The 20,045-nt window shown below is 36.4% G+C and overlaps 1 pseudogene; it reads left to right on the top strand.

The window, feature by feature from the left end:
• The first annotated feature begins 2,113 nt into the window (after positions 1-2,113).
• LOC132370201 (cytochrome b-like) lies at positions 2,114-4,764 on the top strand (annotated as a pseudogene).
• Positions 4,765-20,045: the final 15,281 nt, after the last annotated feature.

The following is a 20,045-nucleotide window of genomic DNA, read 5'->3' as shown; positions in this document are numbered from 1 at the left end:
CGGATTCTTAACCACTGCGCCACCAGGGAAGTCCCTATTTACTCCTTTGAAAAATGGTTTTCCTCTGGAAAATGTTCATGAAGACTTATGGGAAGGAAAAGGTAAATTTTATTTAATTTCCCCACAAATCTCACAAATATTCCCTCTAGTTAAGACCACATTTCCAAGAAAATATGGTGGGTTGTATGGTATTATAGACTACAGAGACAAAACAGGGAATAAAGCCAAAACAATGAAAAAGTTAACTTCACTGAATTAATCAAGAAATTTAATTCAGATTTTGGGGTGGGGTTGTATTATACTTGCTTTTACCAACAATAGGTTATTATACAACTTTCGAGTCATAGTCTTTTAGTTCTGTCTCCCTACTTTGAAGATCAAACTGGAAATGCCTTTAAGAATGAGAAGGGGATTTTTTTTTGCAGTTTAGAAGTATTGGGGTCCAGGGAAGGCCACCCCAAAATGGCATACTTATTATTTTGAATTAAAATGACTTAAGAAATGGCCAGTACAAGAGGGGCACTCTGACACCCTCTTTTCTGTCTCCCTGAAAACAGGAATAAATCTCCCATGTGAAAGGTGCACTCCCTGCATCTAAAGGTAGAAGGATACCCTTATCACCAAAGATAGGAAGATCGGGAATTTGGGGCTGAGGAGCCTATATAAACAAACCTGGTACTTCTTTAATTTATTTCCTCAAGCCCAAACTCTGTTCAGATTCTTTATTAAGTGGGCACCCAAAACCTAGGTTTCTTTGCCCTATCAGTTGCTAACAAATTTATTGTTTCTTTGTCTAAAAAGTATAAAAGCTGCCTGCTTTGGCACTTCTTAGGTCCCATTTCTATGGGACCTCCATGAACATGAATTGAAATGTATTTCTTTTTCTCCTGTTAATCTGTCTTGTGCCTAATTTTTTATTAGTCCAGCCACAAGAACTAAAGAGAAATTTCCCCATCCCTGACAGAGTTAACTTTGCACGACTGTTCTAAACTTCTTGGTTTAAGCTGTGAGTGCCGAAAGTTCAAACTTTCTTTGAACAATAGGCTTCAATTTATATATTTTTCTTTTTTAAGACTAAGCCTCTTTATAAAAATTGATATCAAATTAAAGCAGAGTTTCCAAATACTAATAAATATTTTCACTTAGCTATGCTTTTATATGCTCATTTTAAATTGTATTTGGAAAAAACGTTGGGTACTGTTGTCTTTTAATTGACTGGAAAGTTTCAAATTCTCTAGGTTTTAGTTTTTGATGAGCTGTGAAGAAGGCTTTTTAATGAGTTGGTGAGTGACATTGATTACCATTAAATCACATTAAGCAGAGGAAACAATGCTATTAACTTATAGTTTTCTAGATTCTATAATAGCTAATGCATAGGCAGTCTTAAAGATTAGCAATCCCCCAAGACACAGAGCAGCTAATAACTCACTCTGAAGAGTAATAGAAAAATATTCTTGGACATAATTTACTGATATCCTCCAACTTGGTTATAATCTAGACAAATTTTAGACATAATTAAAATGATGGTTTGATAATGATAAAAGTGATATCACCTCCTGCTTAATTATCATAGCAAATGTTACCAAACAGAGCACATATTGTAGATTTTCTACATCCCAGGTAGTGCTGGATATGGTTCGTTGTAACTTTTATAGACATTCCCTTTCATTTTATTCCCTCAGCCATCTCTTCTATTTAAGCTAATAGCATTGGTACTTGCTCTCAAAGACAGCATTCTAATGGAACACCCTGTCTTTGATCTCTCCATTTTATCTTGGCTTACATAGTATATTTAGCTTCATAGATTAATCTTCCTAAAGCACAGTTTGGGTAGATTGATTCCTTGCTTGATTATATTTCCCATTGCTTAGTAGAGAGAACTTAATTTTCTTAGTGGAGCATTCAAGAAACTTTACAATCTGATCCCTTTTTATTCCCAAACTTCTACCAGTCCACTTCATATATACTCTAGGTGAACTTCAACCATTCAGTTTCTGATAGGTTTCAGATGAGCTGAGCTTCTCAGCATGCATTAAATATAGTACAATGTATCTTCATCAGTGAGCAGCAAATAATTCAGAGGTATGTGGCCAAATTTTGATCCATTTAAAAAATGTGTTTTGATATAACTAAAAATACTTGCAGTTATGATCTGGCCTCTCAGAGAGACTATTTAGCAGAGGTCATTCAAAGTGGGGTAGAACAGAATGTGATTTGCCATAAGACAGAGGTAAGAAATGTAATGTCAAACCACACCAAAGACAAATACTTGCTCCCTGGGATTAATAATAATTGCTTTGTTAAGTATATAAGAAAGCTTGGTCAGGGCAGTCAACAGTTCAACTCAAAAAGCAATACAATATTGAAGGACCACCAATTCAACAATGCAATAACTGTGGATACCTTTATAGACTATTTGGAATGCTGTTACAGTGTATGGTGATTGTGTTCTCTTTATTATTCTCTCATATAATGTTTTTATGAGATTTTTAATCACTTTACGTGTGCTACTAAAAAAATATCTAGTATTCTGAAATGGGCTACAAATGCAAAATATGTGTACCAATGCTTTTAACTAATCCCTTTTTCCTGGAAAGTCTTACCTCTACTCTTCCACCCCCAATCCCCACCTTGACTTCTCATCCTTCAAAGTGTTCTGCCTCAAAATTGCTTTCTTCATTAGCTACTCCTCTTCTAAGTTTCTGTAATATTGTGGTGGAACCTCCTTGTGGAGGCACTTCTCTCATTTTTTTCTGCTTTGTTTTATCATCCTCTGTTTTTCTTTCCTTCTTTAATAGTGTTGAAACTTCTTAGGGATATGGTTTTGTCATAATCATACGTACTTCTGAATTTTCAGTATTCTACATATTTCATGACACCCATTGGGTCTTTGAAAAATATTTGTTGAATAAATGGTTGAATTGAGTATGAATGAGTGGACATCTTTTTTCAAAAAGGAAAATAAATGTATAATGTTTATTTTGAAAAGACTAATATTAAATTGTCCTAAGTATAGACATAACCCTAGTTTATTTATCCAATGTCAATTAGATATTTAAATGATTGATTTAATTATTTTAGGCCTTCTTTGCCTAATAGGTCATAATGTTAGTTTTACCAGAGATGCGGGCATTCTTTTCAATTTTCTAAATGTGCTATGTTATTTTATCCATACCATATTCATTATAATTGGGAAAGATAGATTTTTTATTTTAAAGCATATTTTTGACATTTTAATTGATGATAAATTTTTGAAAACTCTTTGATACCATCAGTATTTGGTATAGTTATGGATTTCATGTCCCCTCCAATTTTTTAAGTGGGATTTTTTTAATCTCCATTATCAACTTTTTCTCAGATATTTTTGCAGAAATGCTCTGTGTTAACTTTGATTTCATTTACTCTTTTTTTTTTTTTTATAAATTTATTTATTTTATTTTTGGCTGTGTTGGGTCTTCGTTGTTGTATGCGGGCTTTTCTCTAGTTGTGGCGAGCGGGGGCTACTCTTTGTTGCGGTGCGCAGTCTTCTCATTGTGGTGGCTTCTCTTGTTGTGGAGCACGGGTTCTAGGCGCGAGGGCTTCAGTAGTTGTGGCACGTGGGCTCAGTAGCTGTGGCTCACGGGCTCTAGAGTGCAGGCTCAGTAGTTGTGGCGCACGGGCTTAGTTGCTCCGCGGCACGTGGGATCTTCCCAGACCAGGGCTCGAACCCGTGTCCCCTGCATTGGCAGGTGGATTCTTAACTACTGCGCCACCAGGGAAGCCCTTCATTTAGTCTTAATAATAATTCCTTGTTTTCATATCCTAACTATATGCTTTTGAGCATGCTTGCTACTATTTTCCTCTCTCTTTTTTTTTTTGTCCTTGAGATTGATGTTTCATCTTAAAGCAGGGATTGTTAAGTAGAAAATTATTCTACTACTTACAGTTATAGCCACTGCGTTTATAGGCTATGTACTACCATGAGGACAAATGTCATTCTGAGGGGCAAGAGTCATTACAAACCTGCTCTCAGCAATCCCATATATTGGTACCACTCTTGTCGAATGGATCTGAGGTGGCTTTTCCGTAGATAAAGCAACACTCACGTGATTCTTCGCTTTTCATTTTATCCTCCCCTTCATCATTACAGCACTAACAGCTGTCCACCTACTATTTCTCCATGAAACAGGATCCAACAACCCCACAGGAATCCCATCTGACACAGACAAAATTCCATTCCACCCTTGTTACACAATTAAAGACATCCTAGGCACTCTACTACTAATCCTAGCCTCACTAATACTAGTCCTATTTTCACCCAACTTGCTAGGAGACCCTGACAACTACACCCCAGCAAACCCACTCAACACACCACTGCATATTAAACCAGAGTGATATTTTCTATTCACATATGCAATTCTACGATCAATTCCCAAAAAACTCGGAGGAGTTTTAGTCCTATTACTCTCAGTCCTAATTCTAGCATTTATCCCAATATTCCATACATCCAAACAACGAAGTGTAACATTCCGACCCCTTAGCCAATTCTTATTCTGAGTGCTAGTGGCAGATCTACTAACACTAACATGGATTGGTGGACAACCTGTAGAACACCCCTTCATCATTATTGGACAACTCACATCTATTTTATACTTTCTTTTAATTCTAGTACTAATACCAGTAAATAGCATCATTGAAAACAATCTCCTGAAAAGAAGAGTCTTTGTAATATATCATATTACCCTAGTTTGTAAACTAGAAAAGGAGAACAACACACCTCCCTAAGACTCAAGGAAGAAGCCCCGAGCTTCGCCACCAGCACCCAAACCTGAAATTCTACTTAAACTATTCCCTGAAATTATATTATAAGACATTTACAGAATTGTTAAGTACTATATCAGTATCAAAACAGCCCATTTTATCATAAACTATTATGTACATAGTACATACCTGTATTACCACATTAATAAGTACATACATCTTATACGTACATTACATTATATGTATAATCATACATTACATTACTTACCCCATGCTTATAAGCATGTACATCCTATTATTAGTATTACATAGTACATATAGATAATTAATCATACATAGTACATTAAGTCAAATCAATTCCAGTCAACATGCATTTCCCGTCCATTAGACCACAAGCTTAATCACCAGGCTGCGTGAAACCATCAACCCGCTTGGCAGGTACCCCTCTTCTCGCTCTGGGCCCAAAATCTGTCGGGGTTTCTATTAATGAACTTTAGCAGACATCTGGTTCTTACTTCAGGGCCATCTCACCTAAAATCGCCCGCTCTTTCCCCTTAAATAAGACATCTCGATGAACCAATGGCTAATCAGCCCATGCTCACACATAACTGTGATTTCATGCATTTGGTATTTTTTAATCTTTAGGGGGGATGCTTGGACTCAGCTATGACCTTAAAAGGTCTTAACACAGTCAAGCCAACTGTAGCTGGACTTCAATTGAAAGTTATTTACTAACATAAATAATTCATGGTGTGTAATTCAGTCATTGGTTACAGGACATAACAATATTATATGTGTATACATGTACAAGAGACAAAGCATTCCACTCTTCCCCCCGCCCCCATCTAAAGCAAACTCCCATCAAAACAGATTAGCCTCAAAAACACTCCCATCATACCAATAAACTACTTAGATATTCACCACCCATATAGACAGACATCCCCCAGATTCATTAGCCATTTTATCAAAAATTTAATACTAAATCCGACACAAACTGCACAACACAGCCATATAAATACCACCTGTACACAGCAAGTTGATGTAGCTTAAACAACCTCTAAAGCAAGGCACTGAAAATGCCTAGATGGGCTTACTAGCCCCACAAACACACAGGTTTGGTCCCAGCCTTTCTATTAATTTTTAATAGAATTGCACATGCAAGTATCCGCACTCCGGTGAGAATGCCCTCTAAATCACTAAGATTAAAAGGAGCAGGTATCAAGCACACTATGTCAGTAGCTCACAACGCCTTGCTCAACCACACCCCCATGGGAGACAGCAGTGATAAAAATTAAGCCATAAATGAAAGTTCGACTAAGTCATATTAATTAGGGTTGGTAAATTTTGTGCCAGCCACCGCGGTCATACGATTGACCCAAGTTAATAGAAATACGGCGTAAAGCGTGTTAAAGAGTAATACAATATAAAGTTAAACCGTAATTAAGCTGTAAAAAGCCATAATTAAAGTAAAAATAGACTACGAAAGTGACTTTAGCATATCCTGATTACACGACAGCTAAGGCCAAAACCTGGATTAGATACCCCACTATGTTTAGCCCTAAACCCAAATAATTACAAGAGCTAGATTATTCACCAGAGTACTACTAGCAACAGCTTAAAACTCAAAGGCCTTGGCGGTGCTTCACACCCCTCTAGAGGAGCCTGCTCTATAATCGATGAACCCTGGTAAACCTCAGCAGCCCTGGCTAATCCAGTCTACATACCGCCACCTTCAGCAAACCTTAAAAAGGAGCAAAAGTAAGCACAACTATAGCATGTAAAAATGTTAGGTCAAGGTGTAACCCATGGGGTGGGAAGAAATGGGCTACATTTTCTACACAAAGAACACTCTCTTATCTGCATGAAAGTTTTTATGAATCCTTAAAAACCAAAGGGGGATTTAGCAGTAAATTAAGAATAGAGTGCTTAATTAAATAAGGCCATGAAGACACACACACCACCTGTCACCCTCCCTCAAGTATTATGACAAAACCACAACTTATTAACAGATGCTAGTCGATTATATGAGAGGAGATAAGTCGTAACAAGGTAAGCATACTGGAAGGTGTGCTTGGATAAACCAAAGCATAGCTTAAATAAAGCACTGAGTTTACACCTAGAAGATTTCATAGCCTGTGAATGCCTTGTACTAAATCTAGCCCACAACCCTCCATCATACTAGCACTAACCAATCAAATAAAACATTCACCTAACATCTAAAGTATAGGAGATAGAAATTTAAATACTAATGGAGCCATAGAGAAAGTACCATAAGGGAATGATGAAGGAAATATTAAAAGTAGCAAAAAGCAAAGCTTACCCCTTGTACCTTTTGCATAATGATTTAACTAGCAAAATTTTTAAAAAGAGAACTTAAGTTAACTACCTGAAACCAGACGAGCTACTTATGAACAGTTACTAGAAAAAACTCATCTATGTGGCAAAATAGTGAGAAGATATGTAAGTAGAGGTGACAAGCCTAATGAGTCTGGTGATAGCTGGTTGTCCAGGAAAAGAATTTCAGTTCAATGTTAAATAATACTAAGAACCCCTTATAAGTTTTAATGTATGTTTAAACATTAGTCTAAAAAGGTACAGCTTTTAAGAAACGGGTACAACCTTAACTAGAGAGTAAAAACAAACAGCACCATAGTTGGCTTAAAAGCAGCCACCAATTAAGAAAGACTTCAAGCTCGACAATATATCTTAATTTCAATATTAAATAAATCAGCTCCTAGTCTTATTACTGGACCAATCTATAAAATTATAGAAGCAATACTGTTAATATGAGTAACAAGAAGTATTTCTCCTTTCACAAGTTTACATCAGCAACTAATAATATACTGATAATTAGGAGTAAATAAATATAACCCAACACTATTTATTAAACATATTGTTAATCCAACACACGTGTGCACCCAAGGAAAGATTTAAAAAAAGTAAAAGGAACTCGGCAAACACAAACCCCGCCTGTTTACCAAAAACATCACCTCTAGCATCACTAGTATTAGAGGCACCGCCTGCCCAGTGAGAATTGTTAAATGGCCGCGGTATCCTGACCATGCAAAGGTAGCGTAATCATTTGTTCTCTAAAAAAGGACTTGTATGAATGGCCACACGAGAGTTTTACTTCTCTTACTTTTAATCAGTGAAACTGACCTCCCCGTGAAGAGGCATGGATGACAAAATAAGACGAGAAGACCCTATGGAGCTTCAATTAATCAATCCAAAAAACATAGTTAAACCACCAAGGGGTAACAAAATTTCACATGGATTGACAATTTTGGTTGGGGTGACCTCGGACCACAAAAAATCTCCGAGTGATTAAAGCTGAGACCCACTAGTCAAAGAATAATATTACTTATTGATCCAAAAAATTGATCAACGGAACAAGTTACCCTAGGGATGACAGCGCAATCCTATTCTGGAGTCCATATTGACAATAGGGTTTACAACCTCAATGTTGGATCAGGACACCCCAATGGTGTAACCACTATTAAAGCTTCGTTTGTTCAACAATTAAAGTCCTACAAGATCTGAGTTCAGACCGGAGCAACCCACGTCGGTTTCTATCTATTATGTATTTCTCCCAGTACGAAAGGACAAGAGAAATAAGGCCCACTTTGAACAAGTGCCTTCAAAACAATTAATGATGTAATCTCAATTTCATAAGCAAACACAAAATAACCACGCGAGACCAGGGTTTAGTTAGGGTGGCAGAGCCCGGTAATTGCATAAAACTTAAGCCTTTATATTCAGAGGTTCAAATCCTCTCCCTAACAAAATGTTTATAATCAATATCCTAATGCTTGTTATTCCTATTCTTTTAGCCGTAGCATTTTTAACATTTGTAGAGCAAAAACTCTGAAAAGGACCAAATATTGTAGGACCACATGGTCTACTTCAACCCATTGCCAATGAAATCAAACTATTCATTAAAGAACCACTACAACCAGCTACGTCCTCCACCTCCATATTTGTTATTGCACCAATCCTAGCTCTGACTCTAGCCCTAACAATATGAATCCCTCTACCCATGCCATATCCGCTCATTAATATACCTAGGAGTATTATTCATACTAGCCATATCAAGTTTAGCCATATACTCTATCTTATGATCCAGATGAGCCTCCAATTCAAAATATGCACTAATCGGAGCCCTACGAACAGTAGCACAATCTCATACGAAGTAACACTAGCAATTATTCTCTTATCTGTGCTCTTAATAAATGGGTCTTTCACCCTCTCGACCCTCACCACAACACAAGAACAACTATGGTTGATCTTCCCATCATGGCCACTAGCCAAGATATGCTTCATTTCTACCCTAGCAGAAACTAACCCAGCCCCATTTGACCTGACAGAAGGACAATCCGAACTCTTATCCGTCTTTAATGTAGAATACGTAGCAGGCCCTTTTGGTATATTTTTCCTAGCAGAATATGCTAACATCATTATAATAAATTGTTCACAACAATCCTGTTCCTAGGAGCATTTCACAACCCACAGACACCAGAGCTGTATACAGTCAACTTCACCATCAAAACACTATTATTAACAATATCCTTCCTATGAATTCGAGCATCCTACCCTCGATTCCAGTATGACCAGTTAAAACACCTACTCTGAAAAAATGTCCTGCCTTTAACACTAGCCCTGTGCATATGACACGTATCACTACCCATCAAAATAGCAAGCATCTCCCCACAAACGTAAGAAACATGTCTGATTGAAGAGTTACTTTGATAGAATAAATAATAGAAGTTCAAGCCCTCTTATTTCTGGAATTATAGGAATTGAACCTACCCTTGAGAATTCAAAATTCTCCATGCTACCATATTACACCCCATTCTATAGTAAGGTTGGCTAAATAAGCTATAGGACCCATACCCTGAAAATGCTGGTTTATATCTTTCCTGTACTAATAAACCCCATTATATCTGTCATTATTTTAACAACTGTCGTTTTAGGGACTATGATTGTAATAACCAGCTCCCACTGATTGCTGGCCTGAATTGGATTTGAAATAAATATACTAGCCATTATCCCCATTATAATAAAAAACTTTAACCCATGAGCCATAGAAGCCTCCACTAAGTATTTCTTAACACAAGCCACCGCATCCATATTATTTATAATAGCAGTCATCATTAACTTTCTATATTCCGGCCAATGAACCATTACAAAAGTATTAGCCCTAGACATAAAACTAGGACTATCCCCCTTTCACTTTTGAGTGCCCGAGGTAACACAAGGCATCCCATTAATGGCAGGCCTAATCCTGTTGACATGACAAAAACTCACACCCCTATCAGTCCTTTATCAAATCTCGCCATCAATCAACCTAAGCCTAATACTATCCGTATCCATACTGTCCATCTTAATCTGAGGGTGAGGTGGGTTAAATCAAACCAAACTCCGAAAAATCATGGCTTACTCATCAATCGCCCACATAGGATGAGTAATAGCTGTCTTACTATACAATCCAACTATAACAACCCTAAACCTAGTAATCTACATTATAATAACCCTCACTATATTCATATTATACATTCACAGCTCGGCCACCACTACCATTGTCACTATCACACACGTGAAACAAAATACCTATTATCACAACCCTTACCATAGCCACTCTACTATCAATAGGGGGACTCCCACCGCTATCAAGATTCATGCCTAAATGAATAGTTATTCAAGAAATAACAAAAAACAATAATATTATTCTACCCACACTTATAGCCATCACAGCACTACTTAACCTGTACTTCTACATGTGACTCACATACTCCACAGCACTGACCATGTGCCCCTCCACAAACAACATGAAAATAAAATGGCAGTTTGCCTCTACAAAACAAATAACCCTCCTACCAACCATGATGGTAATATCCACAATACTCCTGCCCCTCACACCAATACTATCAGTACTGGTATAGGAATTTAGGTTAAACCAGACCAAGAGCCTTTAAAGCCCTAAGCAAGTATAATTTACTTAATTCCTGCCTAATAAGGATTGCAAGACTATATCCTACATCAATTGAATGCAAATCAAACATTTTTACATGTCTTAAAATTGTATAACAGAAGCTTTCTTAAAATATACTCTCAAGGTATGCGTAGGTATGCATAAATTCATCTCAAGATCTGTTACTTAATCTAGAGAGAAAAAAATATTGGTATCAGAAATTTCTACCTAGATGAGACTTAAAAGGTAATATTATAGGATTCCCTGATTTTAGATATTGGAGATGGGGAGTACAGTGAAGTAAAAACATGGTAGTATCTACAGAATCATCACTGGACACATCACACAACCAGTACATAAAAGAAAGAGTGTCTCTCCCTTTCAACACAATGAGAGAAATGCATTCTCTTATGAGAAGAGTGGTAAGATGACTTTAGAGAATGTACTTTTTTACAATTCTACAGAGAGAGTAATACTGTTGTCCTAGCCTCCTCATCTCAAGAGTGCTATTTGTCCTTTGGTAAGGATATGTGAAGGGTGTGTGTGTGTGTGTGTGTGTGTGTGTGTGTGTGTGTGAATAGAAAAAAGGCCAAACATCTGCTTAACCTAATGCATTCATTCAAGAAATATTTCTTGAGCACATACAATTTGGCAGGCTTTTCCAGATGCAGCAAATATAACTATGAATAAGAAAAAATCTCATCCATAATGAAGCTCAAATTCTTGAAAGGTAGAGGATGCAGGAGCCATACAATGCACAAGTAAACAAAGAAACAAATAATATAAAAGAGGATTATGCATAGGAGTGACAGTAATAGGAGGTAAAAGAGAATTGCTTTACTCTGGATTAAGTGGTTGAGAAGGGCTCGCTGAAAAGAGGACATATGAGTTCAACCCTGAATGACAGTAAGAAGATAGACACATGAAATTCTGATTAAAGGGCACCCCAGGCAGGGGCAAAGGTATGCGTTAAGCATTAAAGTGAGAATGAATTTAATGTGTCCCAGGAATAAAAAGAAGTTCAAGAAGTTTTGTGTGGGTGGAACATAATAAGGGCTCTGAGCTTCACTTTGAGTATACATGGAAGTATTTAAGTTATTTTAATAAAGAGTATCTGTGAACTAAATAATGTAAGAAAGTACTGAGGAATAAAAGGGAAACTTTTGGGTACTGAGCAGCATGGAAGGCCTTGAAGAGCTTAAAATAAGGAGCGTCCGTGATCCATCAGATGATAATAATGGCTTATGGTTGACTGTGATGCCTGACACCATTAGGGAATTTTCTTGGTTTGTCTCCAAAATTTAGTCCTTTATGGCCATCTGAAAACTGTTTCCTTTATAAATTCAACCCAAATGTAAGAATATATTCCCACCTTCATCAAACTTGGACCATATCTTTAGACTGAGGTAAATATTCAATGGATATCAAAATAAGGTGAGGAGTAGACCACGGCTGGGCAGCTATCTTGATGCAATGCTTATAAACATATTGAAAATCAGTATTATAATTATTATAAAAGTTATATTAAATATTTATATTTAATAATATTATATTTATTGTTATACATATTATAATAATAAATTATAATCTATAGTATATGTCATAATATATACTATAAAATCAAGAAATTAAGTTAATGCAATACATCATTTCTGCCACTAAGGAATTTGTAAAATAAATCAGGATACATGACATGCACAAACAAAATGGGAAATAATAGTAAAATAGAAAAAAATACTTGATTTAGAATCTGAAAACAAGTTCTGCTCTGCCTCTTATGGATCTGAGTGATCTGTAAATCATTTATTCTTTCATCTTAGTTTCTTCACGTGACAAGTGGAAACAATAATGCAGCCCAAATTCAGTTTTACGTGTTTTAAAATTGTATAACAGAAGCTTTTTAAAAATATACTCTCAAGGTATGCGTAGGTATGCACAAGTTCATCTCAAGATCTGTTACTTAATCTAGAGAGAAAAAAATATTGGTATCAGATATTTCTACCTAGATGAGACTTAGAAGGTAATATTATAGGATTCCCTGATTTTACTATTGGAGATGGGGAGTACAGTGAAGTAAAAACCTGGTCCCCCAAACTGCTCACACTATAGTCAGAGACAAAGCCTAGGTCTTTTATATATTTCAGACAAATCTTTGTATCTTAGGTCTTATGACGTAAAGAAAACTGGAAGATATGTGATGCTACATAAGCAAAGAAAGAGCCTCCTTTTAGTATAATATGAGGTGAAGCTGACGCTGACCAAGTCTCCACAGACGTGCAAGATTCAATGTACAGACCCTGCCTAAATGGATAATCACTAACCAGACAGATAACTGGAACGAATGTAACTATTCGCTTATTTTTATGGTTGTGTTTAATGTTAGATGTTATGAATTTCATGTTTGTAAAATCTTTGTACTCTAACAGCAATAACTCAAGCATTAGTCACAAATTATGCTACAGTAAATACTTCCGTTTTGATATGTCCTTGCCTCTAATATGTAAGGGGAAATAAAAACAAAAGGCACAAGCTCTTTCACATTCTGTTTGAGACATGTTGAAATCTTCTGAAACAATGTAGCAAGTACACATTTGGAAAAGATATGTAGAGTTAGATGTAATGAGGAGGAAGCCCCCAAAGCATAACTAACAACCTCTATGATCCCAATCTCAGTAGCTTCAAGAAGCAAAGAAAGCTCATTTTTACTAGCTTCCCTGGAGACAATATCTCCAATCAAAATTGATTACTTTTCCATGCTATATATCATGCAGAATTGTTAACAGAAAATCTACTACTCACTCATTCCCTTGGCCTACTTCTTGGCAACTACATTACACTGCACTTAATTTTCAAGTAAATAACATATTAAAAATTAATCAGAGGAAAGAGTAATTTAGAATGTAGAAGTGAAATAAATGTAAAATGGTACAACCTAAATTACAAGAAATTCTGCCCCGGTATAGGTTTAAATTTTAGGCCCTAGAGGGAGGGAAGAATTAAGAAAGTCCCCCTTAAGGCATTTAACAGTTCAATACAATGGCTCTCCAGTTCAAATTCTAGGGCTCAGGGCAAGATTTCCTTAGTGGACTCCACAGAATCCTTTCTAATAGTTCTGCTCCTGACGTTTGTGGGACAACATGGAACTAGTGTGTGTATATATACATATACATATCTACATATATTTACATATATTTATATAAAATATACATAAAATGTTCAAAAATATTCTAATAAAATGTTCTCTCTTAATGTAATCTTATCTCAATAATCTTAAAATATTTTAAAAACACATCTTAAAAATCACTTGAAAGGCCAAGATTAGAATTCTCAAAGTCTTCTGTAGGTAACACAAGGACAGCTAATTTAGCCCCTGACTCAACTGCCCCCTTCTCTTTCTATTCATGAACTGTACTCAATACTGCAAGGGGATTCAGGTACATGCATGGATACCACAGCCCACTCATCCAAGCTCACATACTCCACAAATACCTAACTGCTCCTTGGCCATTTCCTATGCTTAGAGATGTGCTTGATGGCCTACTTTCTCAGAAGAGGCTCTGGGGAAGCGAGCTAAGTATTCTTCATGCTGGGAATTCTGGGTGTCCTCTAAAAGTCTAGAAGCAGAAGTCATGTGACAAGATGGTCATGGTTCTTTGACCCCATGGGCAATTTATCCCATGGGGCAGCTACGGTCATAGGAAATCCAGGAAGGAATCCTCTATACAGGGCTCAGAGAGAGACTTTCCTTGCCTCTGGCACTGTTCTCTGACTACCAGTATTTCCCAGGAGGGATTATGAGCCACCTCTATGGCACGGAACCATGTAGGAGGCAGTGTGACTTCCCCTCATGCTCTCTACCACCACTGCTTCCCAGAGGGCTGGTCTATGATAGGGCCTGGTTACATATGAAATGGTTTGACAGCCTCATCAAGGAAGCTCTATCACAAATATATCTATAGTTATCATATTTATTGACATTTCTCCATGATCCTGTTTTAAAATGCATATTCCTTGAGGGTGATTACATATAATCATGCTATTTTTTCCTATCATTGAGTTTATCAACCTATATTTTCCCATTTTCATCTCTGTGTTCCCAAGGCACTTCATGATTTCTTCATGGGAAATAGTATGTAGCATTCGAAGGAGCACTAAAATTTAGAGTTCAACAAAGCTACTTTCAAATGTCGGCAAAGCTATTTCCAAAACTTCATACCCTAGGTGAAAATTAAATAACTTCTTTAAGCCTCAGTTTCCTCATCTGTAAAAACTGTATTAACTACCAATCACATGGGCTTATTGTGTGAATTTAAAGAGATAATCCTTTAAATGTCCATGTACAGGTGTGGCACACAAAACCTGCTTGGTAAATTGCTGTTCTCATGCATATTTTGGATATTTCATTTAGTACAATTTCTATATCACAAGAATCTAAGCTTTTTAAGGTCAAAAGATGCCTTTTAATCTTCTCTGTATGTTCAGTACCTGACACAGTATCTAAAATATAATAGATAATTAAAATAAATTAAAACCGGAGAATAGGCAGCATAAGAGCACAGGATAAACGAGTCCTCTCCTACCTGTTTTTTTGAAGCTTGGCATTATTTCTAGTCTCTTTCATAATTGCTTCTCTACCTGGCTTAACCTACAGGTAAAGAGGATCTGGCATGCATTCATTAGCCAGATTATTTACCTTCAGTCAGTCAATTCAATGAAGCCAAATTTACTGAGTGCCTATTCTGTGCCAGGATCTGGGAAAATAATGATAAATAAGACATTTGTGCTCATAGTCTAGTAGGAAAGAGAAACATTAAAAAAAGAATTAAAGTTCAATGGGACAATTATTCCTTAAGACCTATGCCTCTTTTCCAACTTACCTAGATTTACCATTCCCATTTCATATCCTCTGTTCATGCATAATCAATGTTTTTGTTGACTACTCTCCATTTCATTCATTTGTGGCCAGGTATATTCTATCCACCAACTCTCAGAGCCAATATGCTTGTTTGCGGTATTTGTTAAATATCGAAACATATTTTTAGAACCATTATCTCATTTTAATAACCCCCAAATGTGATAAAGTCAGCGTCACTATATTCTTATGTGAAAGATGATGAAACTGGAGACTTGAAGGGTTCCTATGAACTGCTCAGTCACATAACTAGTAAGATGCAGAATTTGTTCTCAAGCTTATATCTTTGTGAACAGAAGATTTCCTAGATTATTATAATTTTTATGAAGTCTGATAACATTGGTTGGTTGTGGTTCTGTATTTTTATTTTTCATATTGACTACAGACTCTAACAGTGGGACTTTGAAGAGGTCCAAAACAAATGGCCCACTTTCTTGCACAAGTTCTGAATAAACTGAAAACGAACACTAATATGTAAGAATGTAATGTTTCACCTAAAGCCAACTAGACTTATTAATACAGAAGCAACCATTTATTCACTCCTGAAGGGCTTTCCCAAGGAGTAACTTTCTAATAAAACTCACAGCTTGGAGGAAGAGAACAGATCTTGACTCCTAGAGGCAGGCCTGTTTCTAAAAGGAAGGATAAAAAAGAGGCATGGGCTGCTATGCATAGTTTCTCCTTCCAAACCCAATAATCAGCTAAGCTACTCATCTTCTCAGATGTAATGATTAGGAAATTGGTTAAAAAAAGGGCATTTGACAAAATCTAAAACCCTTTCATAAACAAAACAAAACAAAACAAAAGCAACAACAACGAAATAAGCACGCATCAAGTTATGAAGTTACAGGACCAACATCATATTTAACGGTCGAAGACTGAATGCTTTTCCCCCATATTTGTCTTGTGAGTCAAATTCCTCAATTCTACTGCTTTGCACTATGACTAGATTGTGAGGGGGTATTTTCCATCCCATGCCACAGAGTGTTTCTATTACTTCTTGCTATGCAGTTCTTTAGTCCTAAGAAACCTACATCTTAAGGGTGATTTTTCCATCCAAGCTAACTTAAATCAAGAGCTATCTTAAAATCAGGTTGTGAGGTTGCCTCTTCAACCTGAATGCAAAATTTATCTCTAGAAAGTTTCCACTATGATCCTAAATAAAGAATTAAGTTTGGATCAGCTGAGGTATTGCTACTTATCTTGAATAGTCATAAAATTCAAACCTAAAACTTTGCTAAAACTCGGTGTGTTCTATAGACTGAGCACATGAGACTCAGCTGCCTTGCATGTTAACCGTGGAAAGAACTGCTTTACTATTTATTGTTTCCAAGTCCTGTTTCTGCAAAGATAACTTCCATGGTGGTCAACTACATTAAAAACAACAGCAAAAAGTATGCCTTTTCTCTAAACTGTAGTGTACAGTTAAGCTAGCCTTTACTTTTGCTCAGCCCCACCTTCGAAGAGTGCCTCTGCCCTTGATTTTGCTGAGGTCCATGTGCCTTTGCTAAGGTCCTGCAGATTTACTAAGAACTGTGAACCATTTGTTTAAGACTTAGGGCTGACTTTGCCTCCTTCTTAGATGCCATATGAAGATCAGAAGGAAGTAGGGAACACATTGTTTGGAAGATTAGTCAAAGATTGAAATTTGTATACAGTTTGTCTTCCTTGGACATCAGTAGCTGGCATTACCAAGCCACAATCACCTTGACATCTTCTTTAGGGGTCTACTGCAACATTCAAATAATATGATTGATATTAACAGCAATATGTATCTTCTACTAACTGAATTGGAAGTAATACCACATGTTCAATATATTAGATTGCAGATGGTGCCCAGATTGCAGGAAGAGGACAGTGTGCCACATATAATATGTCAGAATAACAACTACCTAAGGGAACTGATTTTTTTTAAATTAGCATGTTTCAAGTGTTTCATGTATGCCTCTCATGATTTTTCTGAGGAATGTGATCCATGGTTTATATTTGCTCCCTCGTAGCAGCTAAGTCAATCCAGAGGCCTTAATATTGTGTAATAAGTATCTACTCATTTATTGAAAACCAAGAATTCTTCAGCAGCTACAAACTCTTTTAGTTAGATTTAAGGCCCCACATTCCTTAGAATGATAGGAAACATACACACTAAGATTCTTAACGTGTACAACCACTTCAGCCTGGAAATACTGGCAAAAATTTAGATGCTGTTTTAGTTTCCTAGGGCTGCCATAACAAAGTACCACAAACTGAGTGGCTTAAAACAACAGAGATTTACTCTCTCAAAATTCTGGAGGCAAGAAGTTCAATTTCAAGGTCTTGGCAGGACCCTCCTCCTTTTGAAGCTTCTACAGGCAGATCCCTCCTTGCCTCTTCCATTTTCTGGAGCCCCGAGCATTCCTTGGTCTGTGGCAGCGTAACTTCCATGCCTGCCTCCGTCTCCACATAAGCATCTTCCCTCTATGTCTCTGTGTCTTCACATGGCACTCACCTCTGTCTCTGTTTTCTTTTCTTATAAGAATACCAGTCATTTTGGATTAGGGTCCATCCTAGTGGAGTATAAGTTTATCTTAATTACATCAGCAAAACCTCCATTTCCAAATAAGGTCACAATCATAGGTACTGGGACTTAGGACTTCAATATATATTTTGTGGGGATATAATTCACCTCACATCAGACATTTCCTTTATATGTTAAATTCCCAAGTGAGATACTTTCAAATTCTTGAATCCATGATGTTCAGGAAGTCAAGCACTTGATCAGTTGCATGCTACTTTTTCTGACTGTAGGCTTAAGCATAGAGTCAGAGTTCACATTTTTTTCAAGGGAACAAGACTAAAACTCTTTCCTTGCTTTAGTAAAAAAAGATAGATATTCTTATTTCAATGTTTATAAACTGAGGAATTAATACTGTTTATGGAGGTAACAATCAAAGATAGAAGCAAATGAGCAATAACCCTCCACTGCAATGAAAACCAGAGCGAGTGCCACTGCTTTTGCATACTCAAAACTTACTGATTCAAAAGAATACTGCATTAGAGGAGATTTAATGGGCCGTGAGAACATAAAAGTAATGTATTGTTTTATAATCCATTTGAGCATTCTTAGAAGAAAAGCTCTTCGTGCTTGATGAGTAGTTTAAGGGTCTTAGAGGCCCCTATAAATGTTTGTGTTGATTTCTGTACTTTTTGGAAGCAGCTGCTTTCATTAGGAAAAAAGTCTGGTTTTGGGGTAACAGATACGATGACATAAAATCAGTTTTTCTTCCCACTTTAAAATGTACTTTTACACATTGCAGCCAAAATAATTTTTTAAAGAAATATTATCATATAAAAAATCCTGCAATGCTGGGTGTATTTTTTCATTCAATAAATATTTATAGACTGCCTAAATGTGCCTAACTTTTGTTAAAAGTTAAGTGTGGCAATATATTTAAACATGCTGCAGTTAAAATGAATATTTAACTGTACCTTGGAAATCTTACTTCAAATGGAGTGTTCCTATAGGGAAGCTGAGGTTTGGAACAACAGAGACCAGAATATGAGTCCATGCTCTGCCACTTGCTGGTTTTCTGAAATTACTTTAACTACTTTAAATCTCAATTTGGTTAATTAAAAAGTGAAAATAATAGCTTCTTCTCTAGCTGACAATGTCACCTTTAATGAACATTCACATGTAAAAGAACTTATCAAAAAACCTGGTATGTTTAATATTTATTAAATATTAATTGCTATTGCTAATTACTATTGCTAATTACTATTATTAACAATTTTTAAAAACTAATGTTCAAGAAGTCACAGAAGGTTAAACCTGAGATATACAGATTATCTATCTATCCATATAACTAGTTTATACACATATATATAATTAGTTTATCTATATCTATATATCTAGATGTAATGACTTTCCTAGCTCTGTCATAACAATTACTACAACCTTGAAAGGCTTAAAACAACAGAAAAGGTATTTTCCCAATTCTGGAGGCTAAAAGTCTAAAATCAAGGTGTCAGCAGGGTCATTTTTCCTCTAAAAGATCCACGAAAAAATTCTTCCTTGCCTTTTCTAGCTTTTGGTGGTTGCTGGCAATCTTTGGCTTGTACATGCATCACTCCAACCATTCTCTTCACATGCCTTTCTCCCCTGAGAGTCTGTGTTTCTGTGTTCAAATTTCCTATTATAAAAACATCAGTTACATCAGATTTTGACCCTACCCTAATCCAGTATAATCTCATTTTATCTTATCTAATTACATCTGCAAAATTTTATTTCCAAATGAGGTCGCACTCACAGGGTCTGTGTGGACATCTAAATACAAGGTCACGTCAGCAATGGATATGTTTTTCTGTAGGTCAGGGTAAAGGAGGAGACTGTAGATGCAAATTGGGAGTCATCAACATAAAGATAATCTTTAAAGACAATAAGCAGACTGG

Source organism: Balaenoptera ricei, chromosome 8 (genome assembly GCF_028023285.1).
Source record: "Balaenoptera ricei isolate mBalRic1 chromosome 8, mBalRic1.hap2, whole genome shotgun sequence".
NCBI classification, from domain to species: domain Eukaryota; kingdom Metazoa; phylum Chordata; class Mammalia; order Artiodactyla; family Balaenopteridae; genus Balaenoptera; species Balaenoptera ricei.
This window is presented reverse-complemented; position numbering and strand designations above follow the sequence as displayed.